Source organism: Octopus bimaculoides, chromosome 8, assembly GCF_046866305.1.
Source record: "Octopus bimaculoides isolate indiv1 chromosome 8, ASM4686630v1, whole genome shotgun sequence".
Classification (NCBI taxonomy): domain Eukaryota; kingdom Metazoa; phylum Mollusca; class Cephalopoda; order Octopoda; family Octopodidae; genus Octopus; species Octopus bimaculoides.
In genome coordinates, this window is record NC_142935.1 from 49,244,694 (window position 1) to 49,255,077 (window position 10,384).

At 35.4% G+C, this 10,384-nt stretch overlaps 1 long non-coding RNA gene across 1 annotated transcript in view; it reads left to right on the forward strand.

Annotated features, from left to right (window-relative positions):
* Positions 1 to 10,115, forward strand: part of LOC106867175 (uncharacterized) — a 52,926-nt gene extending 42,811 nt beyond the window's left edge. The window contains exon 5 of the long non-coding RNA XR_016242887.1: positions 9,631 to 10,115. This is a non-coding gene — a long non-coding RNA (uncharacterized LOC106867175). The remainder of the gene's footprint in view (positions 1 to 9,630) is intronic.
* Positions 10,116 to 10,384: the final 269 nt, after the last annotated feature.

Here is a 10,384-nt window from a genome sequence, read left to right on the forward strand (position 1 = left end):
AGTGGTTGTGTTGCTGTTTTTGTTGGTGTTGGTTGCTTGTTATTTTCGTTCTCAGTGGTTGTCTTCTTGGTCGTTGTCCTTGGTGTTGGTATTGGTCTGTCTTTAGTTGTTGGTGGTGGTATTGTTTCTGTTTTTGGCTCAGGTGGTGGTGTTGTTTGGTTGGGTTGGTTTGTTCGTTGTTGCCGTTCTTTCGTTTTCGCATATAGCTGCTTGATTAGTTGTGCATACCGTGGTGTGGGTAATAATGCTGGTGTTTTGGGTTTTTGGTTTTCCCGTGGTTGTTGTTGTTGTTGTTCGTGTTGTTGTTGCTGTTGTTTCGCGGCAGAATTGCAATCCTTTTGGAAGTGAGCTTCACTGCCACATATGTAACAGCGTGTTCGTCTGCTTTCTAACACTACATACAGCCTTTGCGTTGATGGTAACTGTATGTAGGTGGGTATTTTATTTATTGACTCCTGGGTAATATGGAGAAGGATCTCCATTTTTTTACCCACCCTCTGTTGCTTTCAGAAACATTAATTTGTAATATGCTGACCTCCTCCATATCGACACATACGGCTGATGTTATCCATGGTGTATCTACCATGGGAGGAATATTTTTCATGATAACCCTTGTTACCCTCTGACCAAGGTAACTCGGTATCACTGTTATGTCTTCTGTCTTAAGAGTTAGCGTTGAGAATCGTTTCGCTAACTCTTCACTTTGAAAAATAACTTGCACATGGGCAAATTTATGCCACCAAGTTACATAATCTTTATATGGCCATACAGATCTCAAGCATTTTTCGATCTTTTCCGTGCTTGCTTTTTCTAGTTTTTTGGTTTGGGGGTTTAAAATTTTATAAATAATTGTCTTTTTGTTTGTGTCTTCTAGTATGTCTTGTGGTATGTTGATCCGTACCACGTCATTTTTTTTCGTAAGTAAAGCCTTTGTATCTTTTATCTGTTGTGCAGTAAAAGATACTACCGTCGTTTTTTGCCTTATCGCCTCGGCGAAGTTTGTTTTTATCTTGTTATTGTTGTTGTTGGTGGTGGTGCTGGTGTTGATGGCAGAAGTGACAGTTGTTGCTGTATTAGCGTTGTTGTTGGCGGTTGTGATGCTCGTAGGTGTTGTTGCTGTGGCAGATGGGTGACCTTCTTCTTGTGTACTCCTCTGACCTTCACATGAGTTACGAAGTGGCGTGAAATTTTTCTCATAATTTTTTTCGGCGTTCAGGCGTATTTGAGCCAATTGTTTGGCGATCATGCTCTTCTGTTTCTCTCCTTCCGTTGTCTGTGGAGAAAGGAACAAAAGAGGAGTGGAGTTGTTGTTCTTTTTGTTATTGTTGTTCTTGGTGGTAGTGGTGGCTGCGATGTCGGTGGCAGTAGTGGTTTTTGTTTTGTTGTCGTTGGTGGCGGTCGTAATGGTGGTAGTGGAGGTGGTGAAGGCAGTAGTAGTAAACGCAGCATTCCTGGTCTCTACGTCTTGCGTTCGTTCATGTGGAACGACTTGTTGGTCAGTCTCCTTTCCTGCTATTAGAGGCAAATCGACCACGTGTGAAGGCCTAGCCATATTTGTTTCACGAAATATGGCAAATAAGCCGGAGAAAAATCAAAAACTTTTGGAAATAAACTCCAGAAGGAGCCACTTCCTATTACAAAAACCCAATAGGGTCGAAGTGTATAGTCTTATACACCTCTTCCACAAAAAATATTTTAAAACTGCAAAATTTTTGACATATAAAAGGCCAACTTACTTGCGAGGCGATGCGACTAGCATCCGTCCAGATCAGATAGATAGATCGATAGATAGATCGATAGATAGATAGATAGATAGAGAGAGAGAGTGAGAGAGAGAGAGAGTGAGAGAGAGAGAGAGTGAGAGAGAGAGAGAGAGACGCAGGTAGACGGAGAGACAGAACATAAGAAAAAAAGACAGAAAGAAAGAAAGAACGAAAGAAAGAAAGAAAGAAAGAAAGAAAGAAAGAAAGAGAGAAAGAAAGAAAGAAAGAAAGAAAGAAAGAAAGAAAGAAAGAAAGAAAGAAAGAAAGAAAGAATCGTAGCTAGAAAAATAAGTATAGAGATAAAATAACGTTTGCAATACTTCAATAATAACATAGCAAAATATATGATGCCATCACATAAGTTCTATCCGAATTTTGAATAAGGAAATCAAGTGATCAAATGTTATATTTAATTGAAATTTAATCATCAATGTACTTTCCCTGATTATCTATGACTTCTTTCCATCTATTTAGAAGCTGTTTAATCCCATCAATGTAAAATTCTGTTGGTTTCACAGCGAAGAACTCTGAAATGTCAGTTTCGACTTCCTCGTGGCTTGCGAAAGTTACGTCCCTCAAATGATTCTGTAAATTCCGAAACAAATGGTAGTCTGAAGGAATGAGGTCAGAAGAATAAGGTTGATGAGGAATTTTTTACCAACTGGGCCCTTCGATCTTCTGTGATGTGATCCTTGCAGTGTAGGGTCGCGCATTGTCCTGATGAAACATCATTCCTTTTCGATTCACTAAAGCGCGTATTTTTCTCTTTAAAGCTTGGTTCACATGCTCTAATTGCTGACAGTAGACTTGAGCATTGATTGTTGCATTAGGTGGTAACAATTCAAAGTGAACTACTCCTTTGTAATCCCACAAGATAGAGAGAAGAACCTTTTTTCCATGATGTTCCCTTCTAGGTTGTGGTTGAGCTTTTTTCCCTTTTACCAAGCCACTGTTTACGACGTTTAACATTTCGATAGAAGATCCATTTTTCGTCACCAGTCACAAGTCTATCCAAAAAGGGTGAAATGAGTTCGCGAGAATGGAGAGAAGATCAGATGTCAACTCGGGATTTGCGGTTGCTTTCGGACAATTTATGACGTACCCATTTTCCAAGTTTAGGAACCATTCCAAGTTGTTGAAGATAATGATGAACATTTGTATGGTTTCAACTAATTTTTATTGCCAATTCTTCAACTGATAATGCAGGATTTTCTTCAAGTAATGCCCCAAGGAGATTATCATCAAACTCGACTAGACGTCCTATTCGATCTTCATTTTCAAGGCTGAAATCTCCACTTCTGAATTTTGCAAACCATCTGCAAGTTATTTCTTTCAGACATTCTTTCTCATAAACTGAGTGCATGTTTTGAGTCGCTTCGGCTGCAGAGTTTCTTTTTTTGTACTCATAAATCATTATGTAACTCAAATACTCTTTGGATACTTTCATGTTAGAAAGGGTTTTAATTAATGAAATTTTAATTCTATTATTCTGTAAAATAACATTTAATTAGTTTAAATGTACACAAATGCATAAAGATAATTTTTAATTACATTAGACATTCTAAAATACTATTAAATTTCACTCAATTTTTAAAAAAAAGGTAAAATAGGACAGAACTTATGGGATGACATGATAGTAAGGATACGCACCAAAGAAATTCACGGAAATAGCAAAAGGACTGCACGAAAGGATGAACAGTAATCTGACCAGTTTATTAGTTTTGAACATGAGATACTTAAAATCTTGTCACTCCAGGTAATATTGGCCATTCTGCTGAAGCCCACATTTAAGTAGAGCATTGAGGATATAAAGGAGTGTGCGCAAAAATCGGACTAAATTAGCTGTAATGACTATACTTTGTTAATGGCAGAAAATATAGAAAACGAACAGCAAATACAAAATGTTTTTTTTTAACTAAGATAATAATTGTAAGACAAGCAGAGAGAAAAGCAGGGGCTGTCCTAAATGAAACAAACAAGGAAATATAAATATATATGTTCGTACATTTCAATGATAAATATAAGACTAAATGAATAAAGGCAAAACGAAACTGAGCAGATAATAGCATAAATGGTCTTTCAATCTACACGACATATAGAAGGTAAGTGTGCAAGTAACGTATGACGCGCAGAGGAAATGCTTTCCGGCCATAAGAAACAGCTCGGCGGAGACAAAAACAGCCATCTAGTTGCCTTGAGCGAAGCGAAAAAGAGGCTAATTGAACGGAAGAAAGGAAGCAGGTGAAGGATGAAAGCGGAAGTACCTTGGGGGAAGGAGTAAGATGGGAATTAGGAGCAGACGATTGAAAAGGGAAGGTAGAGGTAGGAGTTCAGAAACTGAACAAAACTGATGGTAGGACAAAGATAGGAAAGATGGCTGAAAGAAACATAACGGGAAGGTAACAGAAAAGAGAGAAGGCGATGGACTGCAGCAGTGTGTAAGACGAAAAGAGATAGATAGATAGATAGATAGATAGATAGATAGATAGATAGATGTGAGTATGTGTGTGTATGCGCGCGCGCGTGTGTGTACGCATAAATGTGTATATATAGATTGATTGATTAGTTGTTAAATAGATATGCAGATGAGGAAGAGAGAAGCTAAATGAAGATAAAGATAAATGAATGTGGTAGATTAAAATGGTAAGTAGAAAGAGAGGGAGAGAAGGGGGTAAGCATATATATATATTAGATAAGGAGTGGCTGTGTGGAAAGTATAGGTGCTGGAGTGGTAAGGAGCTTGCCTACCAACCACATGGTTCCGTGTTCATTCCAACTGCGTGGTACCTTGGGCAAGTGTCTTCTACTATAGCCTCGGGTCGACCAAAGCCTTGTGAGTGGATTTGGTAGACGGAAACTGAAAGAAGCCTGTCGTATATATATATATGCTGTGTCGACGCCCCCAAGCGAAGAAGTAGGATCGCCCAAGACATATAAATCGAGGTAGTCTAGCCGTGGTAGAGAGTTGAGTGACTGTTGACTAGAGTTGAGTAGCAGTCGTGTAGCGGTTGAGAAGAGATCATCCGAAGGTTCTAGATAGCAGTAGCTTGAGACATAGCAATATATATATATATATATATATATATATATATATATATATATATATATATATATATATATATATATATATATATATATATATATATATATATATATATATATATATATATATATCAGTACCATAGTAAAAAGAGGAGAGGGAAATTCTATAGTTGGAAGTTTCATTTAATAGAAACACTTATGATTGGAATATGTATACACGTATTGTATGTTCATATAAAGTATAGTACTAGCATAATGAGAATTCTTATGGAGAGTTGAGAAGAACGTGTCTAGCGAAGTACTTAGAATAAATCAGATCCTGTAATTTATCGACAGAATCATAAAACTAAGAGAAATATGTAGATTTGGGAAACATATTAATTTTGTTGATTTGACACATTTAAAAGTATTCAACAGTTAATATATAAATCTATGATGCAATATATTATAAATGCAATCATTCATTATTCATTTTTATTTATTATGTGTTGAAATTTAACAATATCAACAGCGATGTGCTGTGTTAAGAACCAACTACAAACGTAATGATCGTTTTGCAAAACATACTAGAAAAATACTTATTCTGATATCATCTTACATTTTATGTAGCAATTAGCTTTCCTGTATATTATTTTCAATGTGTCAAAAATGTATCCTTATACCTTATGTACACTATATACTGTTCTATTATATATGATAGCTTACCACAGCTTATTTGATTTATTGACCTGTAGATAATAGGAATAAAACCACTTTAATTGCTTACAATAATTTTTAAAAATTTCTCTGCAGTTTTACTTCACAACACAGGAGTAGATTTAAATCTTATCTCAAGAACAGAAAGTCTGTAGTTAAATGTCAACTAAAAGCATTTGTGTTGTTCAAACGATTATTTGTCTAGTTTGACAGTTGTGGTGGTACTGCTATCCTGGGTCAAGTCTGATTCAGATACATCACAGCATGAATATAGATGAGTGAAGGACTTGGAAAAAGAAAACAACGCTCAATTGCTCCAGATATGCCTCCTCAATAAATTTCGTTACGCAATGGCTTATTGTTTCACGTGTAGTATGGCCGTTTGGACATGTACTCTTTCCTCTTTGCGGCTTATACCAGTATGCTGATCGTGATGTTCATATCCAGTTCGGCTCTGATGGATCATACCAATCATGAAAAGCGTTCTAGTATGATCATCTTCTCTAAACATATCAGAATTTACATTACCCAATGAGGCTTTTTGAAAAAATAATAAGATTTGATTTTAGGGAGATTTGCCAACTAATTATAACAGATCGAGTATATGTATCGGAACTCCCACTAGATTCTCGTAGCTGCCACAATGGAGATGTAGTTGGAATGAATCAGAGAACAACACTTGCTGTTCGTGTAAACCAGTGGTTCTCAACCGGATTTCATATGGCCCCTGAGGGTCTGTGTAGGATATTGTGGGGTCCACGCAACAAAATAGTGAACTGGGAATCCACGATAGTATTTTAAGTGCACCTGAAAAACGTTTGCCTTAACTGTATATATTGACATGTATTGGAAGAAACAGTTAGGTTTCTTTCTATAACATATTACATAGTTGAACCTACTCAAGTTAATGCGTGAAAAACAAAAAAAGGAATTTTCAAAGAAGTTTCTATAAAACTAGTTTGTAAATATCGAATGGCTACGGGGGTCATCCAGAATAAAATAGTAATCAAAAGGGTCCTGGTCTAAACGTACCATAAATGCGTTAGCGGTTATTGATGCTACTGATACTGGAGCTATTTCTGCGTGGATGTGCGGTATCTTGACATTTCAATTTTGAGATAACATTTTTAGGATGGTATTGCAGAAGAACGTTTTGGAATGATAGTTCATATAATAAGAGGAATAATTAAGATTGACTTACTGCTGCTACAAATGGTGTTCCTTATATGCCCGGGTGATTTTTGCAGCTAGTAGCTGTGTTTTATTGTGTAGGAGATTTGTGAATGCGATCTGTGTACAACATAAAATCATCTCCAGGAAGTGACACCAATTCATACTGCTTCATTGTTATATTTACAATTTAAATATTTCACTGAGATTTTGTGCTATTATTTTTACGCTTTAATGATGCTTGTTTCTAATTAAGGCACGATGCTAGGAAACATGTGATAGTGTGAAATTCCCTGTTTGATTTCTTTATAGTTTATTAAAGTGAATTGCAGAGAGAGATTTAGTGAATGATAAAACAATGAATTTATTGTATAATATTGTTGATGTTTTAATCTAAGTCAATCATGATTAAACACATCGATGATCAAAAGCTCTGCAACTGCGACCGACGGTATTTTGCTTGTTCACTTTGAATTATACAATCCAATATGTTTCTACTTAAGATATTGTGTTTAAAGCATATTATGCTGCTATTTCTAACAGATCGTGTGATTACATAGAGACTCTTTCACTATCAAATTCTGTATAAAAATTTAGAAAATAGATTAGTGACAAGTAATAGCAGATTGCATTTGTCAATAATAGTCGGACATTATATAAAACTTAACCAGTCTCCCCTAGATTCTACACACACCGACATCTATTTTTGCATTAATTGGTCTTCAAGGAAGCATAATCGTTTGATCATGACCACTGATTATTAATTGTAGTTGAACGGTTTCTAATTGACATCGCAAACTTATATAATATAGGAACTTATATATATATATATATATATATATATATATATATGTGTGTGTGTGTGTGTGTGTATGTGTGTGTGTGTGTGTATATGTGTGTGTGTGTATGTATGTACACATACGTACGTATTTGTGTTTGTATTCCTGTGTTATGTATGTGTAAGATATATTGACAGATTTATAAAGCATATCACCACTGTCTACAGACATGTTTTATATCAGCTGTAAAAATCGGCTTCATGGGATTTAATCACACTTCTTCGTATGTATTAATATTGCTATATCAAAGCAGAAAGACAAGACTCTAGATGGTCACCTCGTTAACTAGAATTAGAAACAAAATCTTATCTCCCTGAAATCATTATATGCAAAAGGCAGGACACATTGTGTAATGTTTTCCCTAAAGGAAAAAAGGTATAAAAGAAACAAACATTGAATGGTTTGACAAAGCAGGTGTATCTTCAATCACATCTCTACTCGCTCAGGACGAGCCGAGGGTTACACAAGAGCTACTAACAACAATACAATACAAATATTCTTTTCTACTCTAGGAACACGGCCCGAAATTTTGAGGGAGGAGGCCAGCCAATTAGATCGACCCCAATACGCAAGTGGTACTTAATTTATCAACCCCGAAATGATGAAAGCAAAGTCGACCTCGGCTGAATATGAACTCAGAACGTAAAGACAGACGAAATACCGCTAAGAATTTCGCCCGGCATGCTAACGTTTCTTATTTCTTTTTTGGCCACAAGGGGCTAAACATAGAGGGGACAAACAAGGACAGACAAAGGGATTAAGTCGATTAGATCGATACCAGTACACAAATAGTACTTAATTTATCGACCCCTAAAGAATGAAAGGTAAAGTCGACCTCACCGGAATTTGAACACAGAACGTAACGGCAGACGAAATACCTCTAAGCCTTTCGCCCGGCGTGCTAACGTTTCTGCCAGCTCACCGCCTTAATACAATACAAATATTGTATGATCTGTATTTTTATATTTTTAAATTAAATATTTCTAACATATATGCAATGTCCTATATTTTAAATTACAAGTGCTTTTTTTAATAAGATGTAATCATGCATCCTTTGCCTTTAAAATACATTATCTTTGTCGAGATTTCTAAGTCAGCAAATAAAAGAAACAAAGAAGTCATTGAGCTTTAATAGGATTTTATTTAGCTTCTTAAGAAAAGCAAAAATTGTAGCTACAGCAACATCAGAAACAACAGAATCTTTGACAGCAACAACAGAAATAAAAACAACAGCAATAGCAGTACTATCACCGACAGTGCAGCATAAACAGTTGTGGCTGCAGCAACGGCACACGCTAACAAAAATAACGACTGAAACAACAGCAGCTGCAAAAGTAGCAATAATAATAACAACACCATTAACAAACGGAATGTTAGCAGCTGCAACTGCAAGATATTGAGAATACGAACAGCAATAACAACAACAATTTTAAGTGCAATTAACAACTACAACAGTAGCAATAACAGCAATGAAAATCTTTAAGAACATTAACAATATTAGTTGTACAAACAAGGCAATCACTGAGCTGCAGATCTACTCGTTAGAAATAGCAGTCAATTCTTCCTCAAATACACAAACTGCTCTCAGAAACGGAAAATGGAGAACCTATTAGGGAATTTAGTCATAGATATACCGTCTGGAAGAAAGATATAACAGTCATAGCAGAAATACTTTTTTTATTGTAAGTCTGGTGCATCATGGCTAATCTAGGACTCAACAATAACACTAAGATACAATTAACATTTGGTCCTTGGATACATTTATCGTTTTGTCCTTGGGTGTCTTCCCTTTTATCCTTCAGTAATTTTGAGTTATGGTTCATGGTAAAATTTAGCATTTTACTCTTATGTGCATTTAAATTTGGTCTTTGGATGACGTTAGCATTTAGTCCAAGAGGGATTAAGTATTTGATCCTCAAGTACTTTTAACATTTGCCTTTTGAATGCATTTTAGTGCTGTCCTAGGATGGCCCTAGTATTTCGTCCCAGGCGTACATTTAACATTTGATCCTTGGATGCTTTTGGTATTTATTCCTTGGGCTATATTTGTATATAATCTTTGGGTACCCTTAGCTCTTGTGTATTGTTAGATTTAACATTTGAACCTTGGATGATTTCAGGATTTTGGTCACGTTTCTGCTTTGAAGATAATAACATCCGATCCTGCCTTGAGCCTCGGACGCCCTGAATGTATAATGGATGCTGTATTTACTTCCCTAAGCGATAAAAAAGAAACAAATAATATATCAGCAACAATAGCAGCTATAACAACAGTTATAAAATCAACAACAAATGCAGCTGTGATGAAAACAACAGCAGATGGCAGTAGTAACCACTACAACAATAGCAACAGTACTGATGGTACCAATTAGCAACAAAACAATAAAAACAACACCAAGAAGAAAGGGAAAAAAACGTTTATGGCCGCATCAATTAGCTGCAGAGAAAAAGAACAAGAACAAGAATAGTAATGAAAATAGTGCAACACATGCACTAGTATCGGCATCATCGATTAATATGAAAGTATAACAACAAAGAAACACTGTTAAGAAGACAAGAGTTATTTTAATTGGTGCTGTATGATAAACATTGATGAATAATAAAGAAAAATGAATTGTAATACATACAAGCACATGTATACTTACGTTAGGAAATCAATATTAATGAATGCTTATATGTATATGTGTGCGTAAATATTTATGCATGCACACACATATATACAAACATGCATACGTATATACATAAATACATACATATATATATATATATATATATATATATATATATATATATATATATATATATATATATATATGAAATATAATATGAAGTATAATATTTTATCACACCCAAAATAGTGTTATAGAAATTAAT